The following is a 22,473-nucleotide window of genomic DNA, read 5'->3' on the forward strand; positions in this document are numbered from 1 at the left end:
ATTCTTTCCACTTCACACACTCAATTTCCTGATTTGGTAGAATTATAGCATCTATGACAGCTTTTGCCAAAAACATTTTTCTCTGTTACTTTTAGAGGTACCCAAGAAAGTGTCTGAGAACCCCAAGCATACTGTGCTACCAGTGGTCTGAGGCAGTCCACTTTTTCTTGTGCAGCCAAAGGCAAGTTCAGGGATGCTGCATTTTGTTTATTCTGCAGGAAACATATAGGAATACATTGCAAGTAAGACAGCAGCTGCTCTTTAAATCATGTGAAGATCTTTGCTAGCAAATCCTACTCACACTTGTGATACTCTCCCTCTCCCATGAGCGTTCTGTATTATACAGTACAGACTAGAACAAACCAATACAAGTTACCTAGTCCATTTATGAGAATTTTCTGAAAATATTATGTAGATTTCTGAAAAGGTAATTTGCATAGCTTTAAAAAATATGGTGCTAGCTTTATCTATCTAGCTCTCCTCCTTTTGCTTCCAAAAGGTTTTTCTGAGCACAGAAAGACCTGACTTCACCAGAACCCAGTGACCTTCATTCTTTGCATCCTCCTGGAACAATCAGCTGCAAAGGGGATGGAATGTGCACTGTTTAAGTGAAGATGACCTTTCCCTTTGAGTATAAAGCACCAATTAAATTGATTTAATATCACGGAGTGCAAACTCAGTCAATATTTAACTAAATTTTTTATTCTTAAAGACACTATCTTGGTATAATACCTGTTCCAATTCTCAGTAATTTAAAAGTTCAATCAATATTTACATAGTAGTCATACTATGTGTCAGAAAATATGCTTGCTTCAATAAGAACAAAGGAGGCAATAACCCTAAAAGAAGACAGAAAACTGACTAAATGAGACAGAGTATGTGAAAACACTTTGTAACTGAGAAAAGTATAGAAAGATGAGAAGTAATTTCTGCAAAAGCTTTATTTTCTTGACCCTGAAAGAAAATATGAAAGTCATATTAACATATGCCTTATTCTAGAAAAAAATATGTTTCACATCTTTCGAACCAAAGGCGTATTAACTACACTTATGACCTACCTGGAGTCTGTATTGTTTTAAACATTGTCTTGAAGAAAAACTCATCTGGTGTATGCTACAATATTTTGTAGACTCTAATCTCTTGCCTACTGAGAAATAGTCTTTGGATGTAAGGTAGTCTTCAGCAGCAGCAATCAACATGACAAAGCAAATGCAAACTGGGTCTAATAGCTAAAGACTTTTTGACTTTTTAAGATGTTCAATTGAACATTTAAAAGGTTTAGTCTCATATCAGTTCTAGAAAGCCCCCCTGGGGCAGGCTTAAGTAACTATGCCATTAGGCACTCAGCTGCAAATTGCCTATTAAGTCTGACTAAAACTGTAAAATTGCTTTTCACAATGCAAATTAATGTAAATAAGAACAATTGGTTACACATATCACAGGCTATCAAATTGTCGACAGATGATGCATACTTTCAACCCCTCTCTGAATTAGCATTACTTTAAAGTTATATTTAGTGGGTCTTAACAGGCTTGGGTGTCCCAGTGATAAATTTCACAAATTTACTATAAGCAGTATATGGGTCCTATGTATGTTATCTATTACATGAAATATAAACCTCTTTTTATCTATGTGTGAGGGCACTTACATTCAGGTACAGCAGATATACCACATCAAAATCCATTTAGCTTTAGCTCTTAGGTTATAGTAGCATTATTCCATTACTAAAAAATATTTAAAACATTTATCTTTATTTTTAACAAATGCATTATAAGTATAAAAAAAAGTTAAGTACAAGATTATAAAAATGGCATAAATCTTCTTTAGTAATATGCACAGAGAAACCTTATTGCTATCATATTTATAATTATTATTTTAGAAATTTGCAAGTCATTTAAACTTTTAGGCCCTTAGTTTCCATATCTGTCAAATGAAGGTAATAACATGTAAGTAATAGGAATGTTTAAGGGATTAAATAAATGTTGTGTGTTGATTTTGAAGATATTTATAAACAAGCCTCCTTTTTTCTAGAAGTTCAGAATAAATTAAGGTTGAAGAAAATAGAGGTAAAAATAATACCTTTATTTTTGATAAAGCTGTAGTGATGACCATAGCTTGCTAATACTCTGTCCCATAGCTGAGGTGACCCAAATTGTGAACAGCATTGTACAGTGATCTCTATACTGGGGCAGAACCTTCTCCACCCAATTTACCACCTGGCCAAGAGCAAGTAAGAGTATTTTCTTTTTGCCCTGCCTCATCTCAATAGAGTACTAACCACAAGAATGGAACAAGAGACCAGAAATATTCTAGTGAAACTCCCTTCACAAGAAAACAAGAAGTGAAAAATTAAGTTCCTCCAAACGATGTTTGTAAAGCACAGAGCTCAGAGTCTGGAAGGAGCATATAAATGTAGCTATTGCGGCTACAATTTATTTGTTCATTTTGTATGAACAGCATAACTGGATGGCAGTAAAATAGACAGGAGGTAACCTGGCTTATGTGTACACATTTTTTTTATATATTCTCAGGGCTGTTGCTACATTAACAAATTTAGAATTGCTGGTGAGTACCAAATAAAAACCAAAGATGGTTTCAAAAATTCTTTGCACCCTCGGGATTAAAATTCCTTATTGGCTCTCTGAACCAATCTGGTCATATCTCCCTATGATATTGGAAAGACTTCATCAGGTGAACTGAGTAAGACTTGAAGGATACCACCAGAAAAAGGCATATTCTTAACCACTACTCCCCATTAAAAAATAATTTGTGACACTTCAGGGGTTTTCACCATTTCCTAATGCAAGTCTGAAAATGTAGTCCAGCACTTCGCTAAAGAATTAGAAATTCTTTTTGTTTTGTCCTCAACATATTAATGTCTTAGCCAAAAACTGAGACAAAATATTTTAATTTTAATATCTATTATAACACCGATGAGCCTATCAATTAATCAACAGTTATTTTTAAGTACTTTCTATCATATTTTTATCACGGTGCACAAGAAAAATGAAACCAGTCTCAATTCCATTTGAAAAAGAAGGCTTGACAACAGATAACACTGAAATATAAGAAAGTATCTGACTTCTTAAAAGAAATTATAACAAGTGATGTTTCCCCAATCAGTAGTTTGAGAATATAATTCTTTTCCATCAGTACATATATCTATGTGAAAACAATCCACAGAACCTTATTTATGAGATCATTCTAATACTATTTTGCAGAAATAATTAAGATGTTGTTTTCAAAAAAAATTAATACATAGTATCAATTAAAATTTTATGTAACTGTGAGAAGATGGTGTATTTCAAGTGGGAGGACGTTTACATAACTGAGATTTTTGAGGTTTTCTTTTTATTGCTTTAATCACATCCAAACTGAAGTGGCAAACTTTTACTTGATACAATAATGTAAAGAGGTGAACTCGTTAACAAAAGGAGGCAAACTGCATTTCAAAGGATTTTTCTGTAATTTCTATACATTTGTAAATAACATAATGAATAAAGCATATCCTTCTCTTATAGTTATTCTTAGGTATCATTAATCATTAAGAGTAATACCAAGTAGAAAATAATTTGTTTTATAGGAAAATTAAATGATGGCCCAATCCCAAGTCATCATGTAGAATTCAATCCCATGGAGGCAGAATTAAAGAGGAACATTCATTCATTAAAAAAAATAAAATAAAATAAAATAAATTGGGAAGGCAAAGCCATACTGGTACATTTCCATAAGATTCAGAAAATCTGGAAATATTATAGCCTTATTATTTAAATTATTATTATTAATTACCATTTTTCTCTGGTTTTCTCTTTGGAAACTCATCATCAAATGTGTCTCTACATATGAATTCAACTTACTTGTATTAACCATCTATAGCAAATGCTGTGAATACACACCAATAGCATCTTACTGCAAGAAACTGTTACTCTCTCTGCACAGGGCAGGCCAGGAATGTCATGGAGCTAAAGTTCTTAGGAGTAGGCCTCAGGGAGTTAAAGATAGACACCAACTTCCTCTGCCCCTTGAATGTACCATTGCTGGGGTGTGTTCTATATTTATCTCCTGGAGTTCTCCAGCAGAATCAAGCATCAGTTGTCTACAGTTGCTCAGTAACATACTTTATTGAATTTCTTTCCTTTCCTATCTTACGTTCATATGCTCTTACCAGTGTTTCCTGGATGACCTCATAAATAGACCACGCGTACTCAAATCTTTTAAAGGAACCCAACTGTTGATAGCAACTACTATATACTGCATGCTTTTACATATGTCATCTATAAAATAGAACACAGTTACAATATTTAAAGTTTACTTTCTTCTTTAATTCATTTAATCTTTATAATCCCACAAGGAAAGTATTAGCCTCTTTATTTTATGAAGAAATTGAGGCTCAGAGAGGTCAAATGTCTTGCTGCAAATGCATATATTTTTACTTTTTGTTTGAACCTAAGTCCATATGACTAGAATAGAGAATTTCTTTTGAATGTGTTTAAGCAAAATCAGAATGACCAGTTGTCAGTGATACTATAGAAATATTTTGAAATATTTACAGATGTTGCCTGAGGTCACTGATAGGTTTTTATACCATTCTACATCAATTTGTGTAAGATAAAAGGCCTTGTCATGGCTATGAGTAAGTTTTTTCTTTGCCATTGGAGGAAGCCCTGAAAGTACCTATTATTTTCACTGATGTTTTCAAAGACACCACGTTTTCTCTAATCTAAGAGTGGAGAGTTATAGAATATAGGACCTTGACTTGCCTTAAATATATTTTTTAGAGTATTCTGATAAATTGACTTGCACTGAAAAGAAAAACACAGGTAAAATTTGGAGTTGGTGATCTTTACTAATTGGAAGAAAAGGTTTGAGAACGTGGAACTGGACCGAAGGTAAAACACATTCACTGGTAGAACAGAAGAAAAACTATAATTTGGTGGTTTCGTATTTAGGCATCATCATTCTATCTTTCTCCTTTGCTACTGTTCCTTGAAGACCAGAGATTCTTGTTAAGAATCTGTAGTAGGACCAGTGTCTTAATCTTCTGAATAACACATTTCCTCATCTATAAATCACAAAACTTTTTTTTTTTTTTTTTTTTTTTGTGACCAGTAAGGGGATCGTAACCCTTGGCGTGGTGTCGCCTGCACCGTGCTCAGCCAGTGAGCACACCGGCCATCCCTATATAGGATCTGAACCCATGGCGGGAACGCTGGTGCGCTCCCAGCACCACACGCACCCGAGTGAGCCACAGGGTCAGCCCTAAATCACAAATCTTGAAGCTTTGATTTGAAGGTTTATGCATAATGCATTCAAATAAAGTAGGTAGTAAGCACTCAACAAATGGTAAAAATATCATTAATATGATGAAAGAATCTCTTAAAACATACATTACTTGGAGGAGAATAAGGATTGTTACACACACAAACACAAACATACACACACAAAAGAAAGAAAAAAAGAAAGAGAAAGAACAAAGAAAAAGTACACTTTTGTTTCAGCTTCCAAATGAGGCTATTAGGGACCAATAAGGATAGCCCTTGTAGAAAGTGAAGACTGGAGCTTATGTAATAGCAACAACAAAAGATTGGGTTGGGAATCAAACAAAATTTCCAGCCCCACCCCACTCTTGTACTTAGTCAAAGAGTTGTCCTTCTTGCTATTGTCTGGGAGTACGACTGTCAATAGCTGTCTATAAATCATCCAGGTGTTGTCTATAAATCATCCAGGAGGGATGACAGTGACTGCACCTGAGATTTGTTGTGCCCCAACTGATGAACTAAGCCCCAACCAAATACTTCCCAGCAATATTTTGTGCTTATGAAAAAAATCTCAAAATCTAATCCATTCATCTAACCACTATTACACAATAACATAACATTGTGCTTTATTGAGTTTCTTCAAGTTCTCCAGCTAGCATGCCAATGTTTTCATTGAAATTGTCCACAGTTCTGAACCTTATATATAACAACATCCATGATCTGAGCATTTCACGGAACTTTCTTAGTGGCCTGGATAATAATTTGTCCAGAGAGAAATCCAGTCCATATATGCTCTGCTGCAGTGCTGAGGTCTTCCAGACCATTTTCAAACATTTTATGTGATATAAGTGCTACAATAATAGTAAAGAATTTCCAAAAATATAAAGATATTAATTAGGTATTTCCAGATATTTAATTTTATTTTTAAGGAAAGGCTATCGAGGAATTCTGTTTCAATACATCATCTTGTCTTGTCTGATAGAGATTTCATTGAGTTACTATCATTCCTTAACCCTTGAAAAAGAATTTTTGTATACCTACCTCCAAATTGTTCATCTACACCAAACTTTCAATTCTTTCAGTTTCCTTCAATATCTGGCTACAACCCTTCAAACTAACTTTTCCAGTCTTTCTACCTCCCTCCTGATTTGATGTCACTGAGAACTAAAACTAAAATAGCTACATCCCTATCAGGACTCTATAATTCCTTTCAGCTGGTCCTTTTCCTCAGGAACTGAAGAAGCCCTGTGAGCTGAAGCTTGATGATCTGGAAGACTGGATTTCTCCCTGGACATATTATTATCTGGGGCACTAAGAAAGTTCAGTGAAGTGTTTAGATCATGCATATCATTATATAAAAGGTTCAAGATTGTGGACGACTTCCATGAAAGTATTGGCATCCTAGCTGGAGATCTTGAAGAAACTAAATGATCCATGCTGTATAACTGAAAGATTTTCTTCCACTGGACTGGTTACATTCGGAGCTCAATTTCTGGCTCTTCAGTTTAATATAAACTTTAATAATAATATTTCCCTTTTTTATTTTATCTCATTTCTACAACAACTTTTGCCACCACTCTCAACAAGTGATTCAATTGGTTTTACAGAAACAACTCCAATAAGAGTCCTCCAGAGACTTTTTTTTTTTTTTTTGGTCTTTTTTTGTGAGATCGGCCACACCACGCTCAGCCAGTGAGCGCACCAGCCATCCCTATATAGGATCCGAACCCGCGCGGGAGCGCTGTGGCGCTCCCAGAGCTGCACTCTCCCGAGTGCGCCATGGGCTCAGCCCCAGAGACTATTTTTAAGAACCTGTTTTAACCCACTCGTAAGGTTTCTGATCGCCTCTAAATCAGCAATTAATGAAATTTGCCTTGATTCAAAGAAGAGACTGGTAACATTGAACTTTATGTGAGCTCAGTACTCCAAGAAAGCAGGGACTGTTAAGATCACCCCCAACACATACCAAATGTTTTGTGTTCCAGGAAATGCTAAGAGGCCCACCAGCTAACTAGCTAACTGCAAAATATTACCCGGCCCTGGAATTGTCTCAGGTAAGACCTATTTCCTCTCTTCCTCAGTGACTCAGCTAAGACCTGTCTCCATTTTTCCTCAAGATTAATTTGTTTACTTGCCTCTGTAAAATCTCAGTATTTCTTCCTTTTCTTTTGAGATGCTCCTCATTATAAGCTATCCTTATTATACTAGACTAAATAGAGTCATCTCCTTAATTGTTCAGTTAATTTTATATGACTTGTGGTCAGAAAGCCAAAATCAAAATCCAGTTCTGTATGCTGTTACTATGGTCCAGAAGTTGCATTAGGTACCAGATATAAAAATGACCCCTCAAACAAATTTTTTTTCCTAGAATTCAATTGTCATGTAATTCTACCCACGCAAATGTTCTTTTCTTTAAGAATAATACTTAATAAAAATAATGATGAAAAAGTGTAAATTTGTCCAATGCACTCTTGCTAGTTATCAGATCCTCTTCAGCAGTATAGTCCTTGATATTAGTAGTTACCATTTATTAAATTTACACTAAATTCCAAACATTTTTAGAGCATTTTCTACTTTATCTGCCTTTTTTTTTTAAAGCATTAATATGTACTTTTTATAAAATTGAAAGAATTAAGGATTTTCTTTTTCATTCCCACCCCTTATAAAACCTCATATGAACACACTCTCTCTTACTAAGAACTAGCTTATAACAAAACTACGATTAACAAAGTGGCAGTTGGCACTAACACTCAAGCTAGAAGAAGAGGCCATGTTACTTTCAGTATGTCACCCAAAGACTTTTTAGCGTAATAGTGCATAGACAACTGGCTAAAAGAAGATGCATCTTGGCAGGATAAAAGGTAAAGTTATCTTGCAAACTGAATACCTGCAAAAACTAAAAGTGTTTTAAATATTCTCAACTTTACCCTCAATTTAGGGCCCAAACAGGCTGGAAGTAGGTGAAAATAAACTGGAGCTAGAGACTAAAACAAATAACAGAAGTTCTCTAGACGAGCAAAGCAGAAGAATTAAAGGTGTGGTAATGGTAGTGATATCAAGCTTGGACACTAAAGGACTCATCATGAGCAGAAATGAGAAATTTAATAGACTAGAAAAGTGATTTCAGAAACCCAAGTTCCCTGAGGACTCCTTATGAACAGAAAGATACATCCCAAACCAGAGAAAAAAACTATTCTGTGCATTCTTCTGGGTTCTTTGTGTGTACTTTATCAGCTAACAACAGGAGTATTCCATAGTGAATGTATCACTACTCCCTTCCACTAGCATGAAAGTTTAAATATGTCCCCCAAAAGTTCACATTTTGGAAACTTAATACACGGTGCAACCATGTTGAGAGGTGGGACCTTTAGTAGGTGATTAGGTCATGAAGGCTCCACCCTCATGAATGGATTACTGATGTTATCACGGGACTGGGCTAGTTATTGCAGAAGTGAGCTCTTGATAAAAGGATAAGTTCAGCCTCATTTCTCTACATCTTGCATGCTCACTGGGCACACGATGCCTTCTGCCACAGGAAGACCCCGGCCAGATACTGACAACATGCTCTTGGACTTTGCAGCCTTCAGAAACCTGAGCCAAATACACACAATCTCTCTCTCTCTCTTTTTTTTTTTTTTAAATAAATTACCCAGTCTGTGGTATTCTGCTATAGCAGCAGAAAACTAAAACAATGAGTAAGGGTATTAGCAGGAGATTTTCAATCCATGCATGTCTGCTTCTAAAACACGTGATTCTTTCCTTCCTCTTCTCTCTCTCTCTTCATTCTTTGTTTCCTTCTTATTTTCTTTATTTTTATTACATTTTGCTATTCACGACTGGTTACTCTGTTTTTTGCCTCAAGAAGTCAATAGTTATTAAATAACCTGTAAAACCAGCAGGATAAATTCTACGAGTTCTCTTATGAAAAGTGCCCTGCAGTTCTTAGGATGCATATTTCACAGAGCCGTTTTCCTCCCAGAAGCTTGTGATGTGTCAGTGTTGGGTTATTTATTTACAATCGTATTTCCTTGCTAAGGTAAAAGGTAAGCAAGGAATGAAAGCAATTATCACAGCTTTTTTTCCACTGGGGCTGTCAATGCAACATGCCCCTGTGACACAGCCTGACACTTTTAATGAATTCCCAGGGTTATGCGACAATACTGATAACACCCACATCTGTCACTCAGAGATAGGGATTTTCCTTCTGTTCTTGAGCTTGGATGCAAACATTCTTTGTCCCAGCTAATGAGGATCTGCCTTTTTATTCTGGAACAGGGCACTTTAATAATGTGTCTCCACAGATCACATTGAACAAACCCTAAAGTGTGATTCAGTCAGAGCTGATTCCAAATACAGTGTTTAATAAAATTCAGTGAAACATGCTTAGAGGGTTTTTTTTTTTTTTTTTTTTTTTTGGTCTGTAGATATAGCTGCATATATTGAAGAGTCAAAAGGCCCATAGTTACATTTACCACTTTCTTTTGACAACTGCATTGCTTTGCCATAAGTCCATTCCTATTTGTGTGCTTGTTCACCTCTTTACTGACAGGGATTTCTGAAAAATTGTTTTGTTGAACTCTGGCAGAAATTCATGACTGCCCCACATTATTTAGCAGTCTGTGCTATGAAAGAAAATCTGACCTCTAGGAGTCATAGGCTCTTGGCTTCCTACCCAAACGTGATTTTAAGGAGTCTCTTCTCACCATACTTCATTATGAAAGACAAAAAATAGTAATGGGCAGAGTACGAGGTATGAGTAAACACAGAAAAACAGAGTTTTCTGGAACTAAAGTGACACTTGATATGGACTCAAGCATAAATTATAATAGAATTTCAGCAACTTAGGAAGAAAATGCACAGGCAGAGAAGGCACCTCCCTACAAGGCTCTCTCTGGAGGATAAGTAGAAGATACTGGACACAGTCATGAGAGATGTGTTGAATGCAGCCTCAGTTTGGAAAAGTCAAATACAGGAGATTCATCGCAGTAGGTGTGTCAGGGAAAGTCCATGTAGTGGATATTATTAGCATCAGAGGTACAGCCCTGGCCAGATTTCAAAATCTCAGTCTATTCAGAACAGGAGAGTAGCCAAGAGCTGAGGGGATTACATGAGGTAAGATCCAGTTAGAAAAGCTATGAAGGGTGTCCAACCCCAGCAAGTGGACTAAGGGTGAGAAAGGGGCTTCAGTACTGGTAGAAAATGTAGGTACCACATTCCAATGCCAAGCCAGAAGCCAAGGTGACGTAACCTTTATGAAGAAAAGGAGCAAGAGAGGAAAAAGAAGAAGATAATTCGCAAAGTGGACCCAGCTATCCTACTGCTGGGAATATATCCAAAGGAATGGAAATCATCAAGTCGAAGGTATACCTGTTCCCCAATGTTCATCGCAGCACTCTTTACAATAGCGAAGAGTTGGAATCAGCCCAAATGTCCATCATCGGATGAGTGGATATGGAAAATGTGGTATATCTACACAATGGAATACTACTCAGCTATAAAAACGAATGAAATACTGCCATTTGCAACAACATGGATGGACCTTGAGAGAATAATATTGAGTGAAACGAGTCAGGCAGAGAAAAAGAAATTCCACATGTTCTCACTCATTGGTGGGAGCTAAAAAAACAAACAAATTAATTCACCCACATACACACACACACAAAAAAACGGGGGTGGGTGGGGAAGAAGATATAACAACTATACTTTTATGAAGTTGTTACAACAAGCAAACGGAAAGGACATTCTTGGGGGGGAGGGGAGAGAGGGAGGGAGGTGTCGGTGATGGGCCATAATAATCATATACAGTGTATATTGACAAAATAAAAATTTAACGAGAAAAATAAAAAATAAAAATAAATAAATAAATAAATAAATAAGCTGCTCATTAAGCAGATTGATCAGTAAGCAAACAGGTGTGAGGTTAAATGACTTTGGCAAAGTAAACTTTTTCCAGGTGCAGAAAGAGACAAAGGGCAAGCTACAATTTGAAGAGCCTACATGTGCCTGGGACGGAATCAGGTCAAAGGCAGCAAAATTAGCTCCAAGTCACACAGGTTAAGGTGCTGATGATCTTAACAGGTAGCTTACCATGGTCGATATTACTTGGAAACTGAGTAAATCTCAGCGTTCAGGCAGAAGGCATTAGCACTAGCTGAGAATGTCTGGAAAAAGGCAGAGGCTGATTGGCAAGTGAATTCATCATGTAAGGTTTAGAAATAAATTCTAGTAATTAGCTTGTTTTAAGACAGGCATCCTAAAGATATAGGCTCCTGTCGCTGCCTTTACAACAACAAAGACAAGGAATCTAAAATTCCCTGACATATATATTAAGACATTTAATCTTCCTATACTCACATCATGTTTATTACCTTTATTTTTACTTCAGAAAATACATGGACAGAAAATTTTTGTAAATATTTGAAGATCCCACAGCAGAGCCATGATTGAACATCAAGCATCGTAACTGCTGGAAGGCAGCCTACAAACATCTACTTAAACAAAAACAAGAAAATAGAAAGCCATTTTAAAGACACACCCTCCAGCACAATGAAAGAAGCTGCAGTTGTGATATCCACCTCTATTCCAAATCCCAAATTCCCAGAGTTGCCAGCATACGTAATTGGAATGTCTTATAAATCTCATCATGTGCGGGTCCAGGTTAACAATACTTTTCCCGAAGGGGTCCCTGGGTATGGTAGTGGCAGTTAGTAAAGCCAGAAAAAGATTGCCCTATTTGGCCGGTGCAAGATTTTTGTATCACTGAAAAGGTGATAATTTGTACTTCCAACATAGTGACGCACGGGCATAGGATACATACTTGTACAGAACTATTTATTTTCAATTTTCTTGCACCAACACTATCATAAGAACTCATGTGTACTGGCACAATTTTGTCACTGAGAATCTTCAGACTTGGAATAGCCAACTCTTGAGCTTATATCCTGGCTCTACTACTTACTATCTGGGAACAACCTTTTGATGCTCAAGCCTTAGTGTCCTTATTCTTGTAACACATATAATTTAGCCTAACTCAAAGTGTTAGTGGGAGGATGAAATAAGACATTATAAAGTGTCTAGGGCTCTATCTAGCAACTAGTAGAAATTAGTAGATAAGTATTCAATAAATGTGAGTTCTGTTCCTTGCCTGATCTCCCTCTCATGAAAATTTCTTGAGGCTTTAGCAGTCTGTAGAAAGCAGGGAAGCTCTAAGAGATCTGAAGCTTGGTGCAGACTACCAGGCTAGGATCCCTTGTTAAAGGGTGAATTTTCTGAGAAAAGTTTTCTTCAATTCAGGGCTGCCCCAGATGGTTGTACAGTTTGTGCCCTGCAGACAATAACACATCTGAAAGGGAACCATTCACATCATAGACCTCAGCCATTTGTTTATTTATGACAACAATTTCCTGGCAGATGGTTGCGTCTTGTTCCAGCAAAATTAGTATATCACAATAATTTGCCAACAGATGGAAATAGTGTCTTGAGAAAGGGATGTTTTTGATGTCCAAAGGTGCTTTATGTAGTAGCAAAGGCCTTGGAACTTCCCGTATGCCTAAATGTTTTGTATTTCCTTTTCCATACTGCTAAAATTTCATAAACTAAAGATTCAATTAGTTTGAAATACATTCATATATATATGTGAATGTATATATATATATATTATTTTAAAGTACACTTAAATTACTTGTAAGCATATTTTTCAAACTTTAGGGAAACCACTAAAAATATTTTTAAAATAAGAATAAATATGCTGAGGGGAGAGGAAAATAATTATATAATATGTTCAATTAAAACCAGAGAAGGCAGAAAAAGAGTGGAAGATAAAAGTAAAAAAAAAAAAAAAAAAGAATGACAAATAAACTTATAAATAAGGTAGATATTAAATCAACTATACCCATGATCACTTTAAATGTGAATGGTCTAAATACATCAATTTAAAGACACAGATTATTAAAGTAGATGAAAAAGCAAGACCCAACAATATATTGTCTACAAGAAACCCACTTCACAAGCATTTATCTGATAGAAGATTTGTATTCAAACTACTCAAAGTGCTCTTAAAACTCAACAGTGGGAAAACAAACACCTAGTAAAAATAATTGGCAAAAGCTCTGAATAGACACCTCACCAAAAGAAATACATAGATGGCAAATAAGCATACAAAAAGATGTTCAACATCACATGTTATTGGGGAATTGAAAATTAAACAACAATGAAATACCACTAAACACCTATTGAAGTGGCAAATCAAAGTACTGACCACACCAAATGCAGGCAAGGATTCCTGGAGCAACAGGAATTCTCATGTATTACTGGTGGGAAGGCAAAATGGTGCAACAACTTTGGAAGACAATTTAGCAGTTTCTTACAATGTCAAACATAGGCTTAGCATATGATCCAAAATAGTACTCCTACGTATTTATGCAAATAAGTTGAAAATTTATGACTATACAAAAACATGCACATAAAAGTTTCCATTAGCTTTATTTATCATTGCCAAGAATCAGAAGAAAACAAAATGTCCTTCAATAGGTAAATGGATAAACAAATTGAGGTACATCCAGACAATAAAATATTATTTAGTACTAAAAAGAAAGAAATTGTCTAGCCATGAAAAGACATAGGGGAACCTTAAATGGGTATTGCCAAGGGAAAGAAGACAGTCTTCAAAAGGCTACATACTGCATGATTTCAACTATGTTACATTCTGGAAAAGGCAAAACTGTGGACAGTAAAAAGATTGGTGGTTGCCAGTGGTTTGGAGGCAGAGGGATAAGTCATAAATAGGCAAACCACAGGACATTTTTAGGATTGTGAAACTATTCTGTATAATACCGTAATGTTGGAAACATGACATTATATATTTGTCAAAACCCACAGAACTATATAACACAAAGAGTGAACTTTAACATAAACTATAGACTTTAGTTAATAATAATGTATTAATATTGGTTCATTAATTATTACAAATATACCACACTAATGCAGAATGTTAGTAGAAGGGGAAATTCTGGTGGGGAGGGAGAGGAAGTATATGGGAACTCTGTACAATTTTTCCCTAAACCTAAAACTGTTCTAAAAATAAAATATGTTTAAAGGTTATAAAAACTGTTTAAAAAATTATTTGTTTAATGTTTCTCTCCCCTTCTAGACTGTAAATTTCTTAAAAATTAGAGTTCAACGATTTTTAAATAAAACCTGCCGGAATAGATTAATTCAAATCCAGAATTTAATATCAACACAATTTATTCTATTCATGATACCTCAAGTAAGAGTTCATAAAATACCCCCATCACTGGTGCTATGGTGTGAATGTTTGTATTCCCATATCCCCGCCACTCCTACCATCCCCCACTCCCAGCAAAAAATTCATATGTTGATATCTAATCCCTACTGCAATTATATTAAGAGGTGGGGCCTCTGTGTGGTATTTAGGTCATGAATGGCATTAGTGCCCTTATAAAAGAGGCCCAAGGGAACTTGTCTGCCCTTTTGCCACGTGAGAACGCAGCAAGTAAGCACCATCTTTAAAGCAGAGAGCAAGCCTTCTCCAGACACTGAATCTGCTGACGCCTTGCTCCTAGACTTCTAGTCTACAGAAGTGTGAGAAATAAATTCCTGTTGTTTATAAATTGCCCAGATTAAGGTATTTTATTATAGCAGCCTGAACAGAATAAAACAACTGGGATGCTCACCCTTAGCGTTTTTGAGTCCTCTTGAGAATATCTAACACACAAAAAGGTATCATCTTGCCAAACTACTTACTAAATTTTACCTCAAAATAATCAATATAGATATTTAACAGAAAACTGTAAGCAATGACCATTAAGTCAATGTATGATGGCATATGGAAGATGAAAATTCTATAAATTACTGAGCTCCAATTTTTTTCATCTTATTTTTGATGGCTGAAGAAATGGGAAGTCTTCTTAGTCCAGCTTCCCTGCTAGGCAATTCTGACAGCCTTCTAACACGGTTCTCACGCTGCCCCAGAACCATATCTGTGAAAATTTCTTCTAAATCTTGGTTTCATCCCATCTTGATCTAATCAGCAACTCTGTGCTTAACTGTGAATAATATCTCATTTCTGCCACTCACACACACATAGCCTTAGAAAAAGATAAAACTGAAGAACTGTAAATTATTTCTCCCTCTTTTGCTTTCTTTTCACATCTGTGAATATTCTGCTCTTTTCCCTAATAGCTCTTGCATTTAGGGGGCTTGTTTTATTTCTACTTTTTGTCCCATTGGAGGACTTTTCTCATCAATTGTTTTCCCTCTCCTCTGCCTCCATGGCAACCTGAGTCTCACAACAGCATCCTGCCTTAAGTGTGTGACAGCACTGAAGCCAGAATAATCTCCAGTTGTTTTATATCTGCTTCCATGTGTGTTACATCTATGTGTTTAAAGTGCATGAGTGTGAATATCTACATGCAAATGAAAAAAATTCTAATTTTGTGTTGGAGTGAACTTTGGACATTAATTGATACAACCTTTTCTGAAAGTAAAGCTCTTACTAAAATCACATGAACTGGTAATGAGAGATCCTGGATTATAATGGTAGATTTTTTATTACCAATCTAATGCTCTGTCTATAAACCACCCTGAAATTAGACTCTATACCTTTATGTAGTGTAAGTATTACCTACCCTGAGTGGAAATAAAGATTATTTTCATTGACATTTTGCCTGAGGGATTTCAAGTGGAAGTAAGAGTCCCTCGAATCTTCCAATTTCTTGTACTCAAGCTTAGTAACAATTGGAAATTGTGCTCTGGCATGATGCCATTTCCTGGGCAGGGGGAAGCTAAGTCCCACACTGGTGCAGTTTGCATTTTAGTGTATTTTGTAAATAAATTCTTAACAGATGGACAGAGCAGCAGGAAGCCAACACCAGGGAGTCAGCAGGTGGACAGGAAAGCCAGAAATGGACTGGCACTGATCAGATTAACAAAACTAAAATATCTTGGGATTCACACATGCTGCCCACAGAATAAGTTGGCACTGACCAGATAGGCAAACTCAAATCAACCCTGAGCATGGAAAATTTTCATTACTCTGTTGCCTATGGGGTACCAAGGCCCCTCCCAGATGGTGACGCCAAAGTTATAAATCCTTCAGAAAATCAGTCTGTCTTTCCTGAAGTTGACATGCAGGAAGAAGGTGAGATAAAAATTATAATTTTAAAGAGTATCACACTGTTCTTTATATAACTGTACTAGCCACAAAAGTAAGGAGAAAGGGAGGGAGATAACATCACTGAACCCTATAAATTATTGGTACAATTTCCCAAAGGACTTGAAATATTTTATTGCCACTAGAGGCACATCCTCTTCCACTTTCTGACCCATAGCATTTTTCCTCATAATGTACAATTCTAATAGCTTCATTTTAATGTCTGTTGCCCCGTTCACTCTTGCATTACTCTTGCATTAAAAGCCTCCTTCCCACACTAAAATGTGTCTCCCCGAGGATCTCTGCCTTCTGCTTTGCCTCACAGGTATTACCCGCTGAGGTAATGGCTGGCAGCACAGGGCTGATGCCTGCAGGAAATGCAGGGACAGGGCACTGGTCAAGCCCAGAGATTTTTGTGTCAAGCTTTCCCCAGTCTCCAAGAACTCATAGCCTTCATTTGGATATTCTTACATGCTTAACCACATTGCATAAATTTTTATAAGTTTTATAGTAGGTGTAGCAAATTCTTGGAGACAATAGAGTCTGATTTAAATTCTGACTTAGCCACTAGCTAGTTGCCTAGGATCACTGAGCCTAACTTTACTTACTTCTAAAATCATGATTGTGAGGATAAACTGAGAATATGTGTGTAAAGGACTCAGCAAAGCAACTGGCACACAATAAATAAATAATTGCATATTTTAGTATTTTTGTCATCATTATTATTATCATTGTTATTAGAAATTGTAGTAGAGTTGGTGTGAAGGCTCTGATTTTAAAATAATTTTTAGGGATTATTGATATACCTGGCATAGGAGATTTTAAAACCAGTTGTAATGTATAGTGAAGCTTCAGAAGGACAGGAACATGCAGGAATAAGGTAGAAGAAAATCAGGTTTAGAGTCTCAACATGCCTGGAAAAGAATCATGAAATCCACAAGGTTACAAGAAATGTGGTAAGCCCCAGTTTAATTAATCTGAACTGGTGATAATAATAATAACAATCAGCTACACTAAATTAGTATTCTAAGTTTAGCCCAAACTGGGTGGACCTGAGATAGAATGCTCTCCAAATAACAAAGATATCCTTTCAGAACCCAGATAGTGACCAGGATCAGAGGAAGAACATCTAACTGGTCCCCAATTCCCAGAATAAAAACTAACCTACTGTACTATAAGACCTAAATTTTCATGTGCTGCTTGACATATTTGAGCTCCACAGGGCCCCACAGACCTAATGTTAAGTTTCCCTGCTCTCACCAGATATGCCCCTCACAGAGTGGGACAGGCTTTTCACCCAGCTATTTCCCCTGTCAGCTGGACCAGCTACATTCCACATGGTCCTCAATCTAACAGGTTTCACTTTCCTACCAGCCCATGAAATTATTATATTTTTAATAATATCCTCACACAGGAACGGAGAACACCTCATCTTCTTGCTATTACAAAGCCTATCTCCCACAACCCATGCTCATTTATTCTGCTCTCAAGGGCAACCCCTACATGGCTCTGCACTGTGTAGTATCCTACTCCCCTGGGCTGTGAGTCTATATGACTCATAAACTTCTGTTAATCTCATGTGTCCAGTATAGAGTGTTATGTGGTTGGGCATCCCCACAATCTTAGGGTGGGAAAACATTCCTCAACAATGGACTGAAGAGGAGATGGATAAAGACTTACCATAGTCAAACAGATTGAGAATAGATTTGCTTTCCTGTTGGAGAATAAGAAAAAAAATCAGAAAACTAATTCCAATTGACTTATAATTCACAGCAAGGGTTTGAAAGGAAGGCTGTAATATAAAACATATTTGAGACATCAAAGACAAGGAAGGGAGTACCAGACCCAGTTCTCTGGAAACCATAATCCTTCTGATGTGCTACTAGAAATGCACCAGAAGGAATAGCCCTCAAGGCCTTGCTTTGTACTTACCCAAACCAAAATTGGGCTGTCAGAGCTAAGGGATACTTCCCAAACCAGTGTTATAACTTGATACACCTTACCACTCAAAAAGAAGGGGAAAATTCAATTTTATTACCCATTTATTATTCCCATAAAACAATGAAAAGGAAAAAGAGATGAAGGGAAAAAAAATTTAAATTTTAATGTTTTTATTTGCCTTCCCCAACAATTCACCCTCATGATCTTAGGGAGGTTGTGATAATATTATTTACTGTGACCCACTGCATGGCCTCCATTTAATATCTTCTATTTAACCCTTGGATTACAGGATGGAGAGTGGGAGTGGAGTTCGAGTATGTGTGGCCGCCTAACTATGCTATGTACAAGTTTATCCAGCATGTTCTACTTCTAAATGACATTTTGGGCTACTTATAGCAGTAGATTTATGTTACCTTTAACTGACTATACTGAAAACCTGACATTCTAGACCTTTGTACACATTAATTAAACAAAATAAAGCTCTAAGAGACTTAGTTGAGGTGATTTTTTTCCAACCCATACTTATTTACATCTGTGAAAAATAAGAGTAGGATGAGACTCTCAACTCTCTTTTGAAAAAATATACTAAAATGCTTCCTTAAAAGCTTTTCAACATCCCAGAAATATTACAAGGATTGGATTCCAATGATTCCTGGATAAAATCACTGCATTGTAGATGATACTAAAAATGTAAAATTATTGATTTGGATGCCTCCATTATCATTGTGAGTGTTAAACAGTAAAAAGATTAGGATGTAGAAACAGCAGTAGTAAGTAATACAGAAAAAGCTATTTTACATGAAGGGTATTTTGGTACCTGATTTTTAGTAGCAATACATCAATAAGGAGATTCTCTTTGGGTTAATATTAATGTAATCAATCTGATGTTTTCTTTATTTAATAGATAACTTCTGTCCTCATTTAGGGCTATAAGTAGATAAGTAGAGTGTCTTAAATGAGTTCCCCTGGGGTGAACCTTGAGATGACGATTTGAATGAAAGCAGTTTATTTAGGAGCTTATCCCAGGAAACATCAGTAGGGGAGTGAGGAATGTGACAGGGAAGAAAAGAAAGCCAGCAAAGGGTGTGGTATCAAGCTGGTTACTGCTACGAGTCACTGGACCTCAGAAACTGTGGACCCTCTGCTTTAAAAATGTCTAAAAGGAAGGTAGAGAATTATTTTCCAAGATGAGTACAGTGCAGCCCAAACTGTTATGGGAGGGTGAACCATATGCCCTCTCAAGGTCTCCTCCAGTCTTATGATTATATGATTGCTCATTATCAAAAATTGGCTGGTAATTGGTTTGACTCAAAGAGGTCAGGATGTGAAGGGGACAGCACAACCTTTTGATTTTATAGTAAAGAACACTGTAGTTTTCCAAGTCAAATTTCAGGACATTCAAAATTTTTTTATAAATGTGCCATGATAATCTTCATGACTGCTAATTAAGAGAGATCACCTAGGAATAGGCTACAACTACGACAAGTAGAGATGGGGGGTTGGTAATGATAGAAATGAGAGGGACTCGTTACAGGCTCTAAATACTATACATGGATGTATAGCACTGCTTTTGCTCTATGTTTGTTTTTAAACTACCTGCATTTTTAATATATAATCAGTTTTAGAAATGACTTAAGAGAAAAAAAAAAAAACTTATGCTTCATTTTGCTTGCTTTTAATTGGGGGAAAAAAACACTTTTTCACGAACAAATGGGAATCTGATTTTAATTGTGTGATTTTCTGTACATAATTTTATGTAAAATTAGTCACCCAGAATGCATATTTTAGATGGACTAGCTATAGCTAATTGGCCAACAGTGAATTTTCAAAGTGATCAGTCCAATTACTGTATGCCAAGTTGTAGAGATCAAATATGGTGTTTTTTTTTTCTTTTTTGTAATCCTGAGGTTTGTAGGAACAGAACACTTATACTCAGAAGTGAATTTTCAAAGTGATCAGTCCAATTACTGTATGCCAAGTTGTAGAGATCAAATATGGTGTGTTTTTTTTTCTTTTTTGTAATCCTGAGGTTTGTAGGAACAGAACACTTATACTCAGAATAATTTTTTTTTAAGTACAACAAATTAGATCAACTTAAGTTCTCATTTTAACTTAGACAAGGGAAAGAACATGAAGGAGCTTATAAAAATAAAATATTTTATTTATTTTTGTTTTGTTCATTTTGCAAAACCCCTTGAATCAAACCTGCAGCAATACAAAATGTTAGCACTGAAAAGAATCTTAGTGACTATACTAATCCAGCCTTTTCATTTTGTAGTTAAAATAACTGAAGCTGAAGAGTATTCTTGAGAAGTTCCACACTGTGACCAATTTTGTAGAATTAAGTATTCTGAGTTAGAATTTCTTTCTTTCTTTCTTTATTATTGTGTACATTTAAGGTGCATAGCATGATGTTTTGATGTACATAGTGAAATGGTTACTGATGGATCTTGGATGTGACCAGTGCCATCTTGGATGTGACAGGCACCATTTTACACAAACTGAGCACAAAATGGCTGCCAGCCTTTCCCGTATGAGAAACCTCGTGGTTTCTGAGAAATAGAAATTCCTCTACTTCTGTATGGGTACAACCTTCCACGTGATTGCATCAGCCAGCCTTACCTTCCACACCAGCAGCAAACCCCTCCCTGATTACGTCAGCCTTCCTTGCAGCCTATATAAGCCCTCCCACCCTGACACCAGCTGATGCTGTCCATTTTGAGTGTAGCCCAGCAGATTCTTTTCCTTCAATAAAGCTTGATCAGTACCCAGTGTTTCGGCTCACTTTCTTTCATTTTGGTGCTGAAACCTGAGAAGGGTTCTGGCCAGGACCTTCGGATGATCCCCTCTCTTGGGTTGATTGGTCCCCCAGGTGCCCTTCCTAGACCTGCTGAACCAGGTACCTCCAGAACTCTCTCCTTTTGCCATTTTAGACAAACACATCCACCATCGGCCTCAATTCAGGGTGAGTCAGTGGGTCTGTCCTACTTCTATGGGTTCCCCTGACTACTCTCTATGACTACTGTCTACTTCCTGAAGACCAGGCACCTGGCCCAGGGAACCCCTCTCATGTCCCCCAGCTATTGGAGAACACTCCTGTAGTTGGTCGGTGGCTCCTCTCTTGAAAAGAAGGTGCAAACCAATGAGGACACTCCTTGGTGTTACCCTTCTTCTACTGGGACTGATCACCTCCTTTCTCACCCTCTAAATGGGATCCTCACAATCCAAACCCCCATGCTCTATGCCTCCGTGCTGTCTCCTGGCCGATTTACAATCTCTTGGCCTCCAGGAAGACATTAAACCCAAATGCCTCACTTTCTACTGCAATCAGGTATGGACTAAATACAAACTAGACAATGGATCCCAGTGGCCAGAAAATGGCACTTTTGACTTAGCTGCTCTTAGAAACCTAGACAACTTTTGTCACAAAAACAGCAAAGCTGGAGAGAATCCTTATGTTCAAGCCTTCTTCTATCTCTGATCATATCCTTCTCTCTGTCAAAACAAGAAACCTCTTCAAATTCTCCTAGCTCATGCCCAACCTCCCCTTCCAGACTCGGATCAGTCTTTTTATCCATCAGACCACTCTGCTCCGTGACCAACTCCTTACACTCCAGATCCTCTACCAGCTCCTTCACCTTGGGACTGGGATCTCCAGGATAACATGATCACACACTTGATTTATGGCCTCCAAAAGGCTACTCACAAGTTGGTCAATTATGACAAGCTGAGAGAAATCACACAGAGATCCACCAAAAATCCCAGCAAGTTCCTAACCCACCTCTCTGAGGCTTTACCTATATACACACATATAGACCCAAACTCCCCTGCAGGCATGGCCCTCTTACACTCTCATTTCATTACCTAATCAGCCCCTGATATTTGAAAAAACTTTAAAAACTTGAGGGTCCAAATATGACCCAAAAAGACCTCCTCAACATTGCTTTCAAGGTTATTAACAATAGGGAGGAGGAGGAGAAGAAGGAACAATACAAAAGAGAAAAGGCCAAATACTAACTCCTGGCTAATGCCATCCAAGGCTCACATACCCCTAAGCCAGTTGCCCCCAGGGGCAAGCTGCCTGGGAGCTGCTTCAAATGAGGT

The sequence above is a fragment of the Galeopterus variegatus genome, unplaced genomic scaffold (assembly GCF_000696425.1).
Source record: "Galeopterus variegatus unplaced genomic scaffold, G_variegatus-3.0.2 Scaffold2688, whole genome shotgun sequence".
Taxonomy (NCBI): Eukaryota; Metazoa; Chordata; class Mammalia; order Dermoptera; family Cynocephalidae; genus Galeopterus; species Galeopterus variegatus.